This window comes from Sturnira hondurensis, unplaced genomic scaffold, assembly GCF_014824575.4.
Source record: "Sturnira hondurensis isolate 20B ecotype Veracruz unplaced genomic scaffold, ASM1482457v3 Scaffold0003693, whole genome shotgun sequence".
Taxonomy (NCBI): domain Eukaryota; kingdom Metazoa; phylum Chordata; class Mammalia; order Chiroptera; family Phyllostomidae; genus Sturnira; species Sturnira hondurensis.
The window spans coordinates 9,927,996-9,929,399 of record NW_028076324.1 but is presented as its reverse complement, the minus strand read 5'-3'; the positions used below and the strand labels follow the sequence as shown (position 1 = coordinate 9,929,399).

Sequence of the window (1,404 nt, the reverse complement as noted above, 5' to 3'; positions counted from 1 at the left end):
CTGTTTTATTCCCTCCCCTGCTCTTGTCCCACGAAGTTAGGCAGCTCACCCCCTGAGTGGAAGTGATTCCTTCCTGGCTCTCTGCCCCATACACTTGCTTGTCCATCTTGGGCAGAGGTCGATGGGAGTCCACGCTGTGAGGAAGCTGTGACTTGTTGTCATAGTACAGCAGAACAACAAAATCACTAGTCTTCCACACAGCACTAGACCACAACCGCTCCAGTCTTCTTTGCCACACTTTGCCCTGTGTCTGAGTTCCCCAACCCAGCTCTTTCCTCTTACCTGAGCCAAGTTGTATCACGTGGACTTCTTGCTTCTCCACTGTCTCCTCTCTTCCATTCCTGGTCCTCCTGGGGAGTGAAAGGGTCTGATCTCCAAGGACCCAACTCCCACTCATGAAACATGGATTTGTAATTGGATGGCTGTGAGGTTGACTTACAGGTTCGCCCTTGGCCTGAGACCTCTCAGGCTAGCTAGATATCTGCCTCTCTCTGGGTCTCAGTTTCCTCATTTGTCACCTGGATGTAATAACCCCCACATCCGAAGGTGGAAGATGGCAAGATATAATGTATGTAAAAAAACGCTTGACACAGTGTTTCCCACAGAAGTCTAGAAAGGCCACAATAATGTCACCTTGGCAGGCATCTGTTTCCCCACAATCCTAAGGATTGGTCTTTTTAACCTGTTGGGAATTACAGGTTTCTGTGTGCGGTTTTATCTCATCTGTAAAATAATGCGTTGAAAAATACATTAAATGAGGGGCAAGTCTTCAGAAACATCAAATACCGCAGACCACACTCTGTTCCCCCAGCAAGGTAGTGGGGTTCTCCTTCACCTGGGGAGCTGTCCTGTGTCCTAGTGCTGAAACGAAGTCTGCCGGGGACCCCTCCCGGAGCTGTCCAGAACCTTGTGCTGAAGCAGGTCGCGGTTCCCTTCCTGGACCCCGAGAGGCGCTGTCCGGAGCCCCAGTGCTGAAATAAACAGCAATTTCCTTCCGCGGTCATCGGACAGCTGTCCTTAGCCTCCGTGCTGAAGAAAAACTTAACTTTCCTCTCTTCCTCGGCTCAACCCACTCCCCTCCGTTCTCTGTTCCTCTGACTCTTGGGAACCCACTCCTCCAAATTTCTTTTCTTTCCGATCCTCCTCCTGGGGCTCTTCATAATGGCAAGGGGGGGAAAACTCGGAGAGGTTGCAACTAGGATTCATACCTTACCTCGTGCCAGGTCCCAGGTCTTACCTACCAGATACTCAGCCCGGCTGATCTCTGCTCTCCAGACCGTCAAACTTCGCCGTCTTTGTCGCTTTTTGGGAAGATGTCCATGTGCTGACCTGCAAGCCAGCCCCATACCCAGGGTACCAGGTCCTCCCGACCACCCTTCTTCCACGCGGCTTAAGTCCCTCCCT

At 51.6% G+C, this 1,404-nt stretch overlaps 1 long non-coding RNA gene across 1 annotated transcript; it reads right to left on the bottom strand.

The window, feature by feature from the left end:
* Nucleotides 1-288: 288 nt before the first annotated feature.
* LOC118984529 (uncharacterized) lies at nt 289-899 on the bottom strand. Its single transcript, XR_005065937.1, has 3 exons — nt 836-899; nt 683-723; nt 289-350 (listed from the first exon to the last, which is right to left on the bottom strand). It is a non-coding gene; the product is annotated as an uncharacterized LOC118984529 (long non-coding RNA).
* Between the last annotated feature and the right edge of the window lie 505 nt (nt 900-1,404).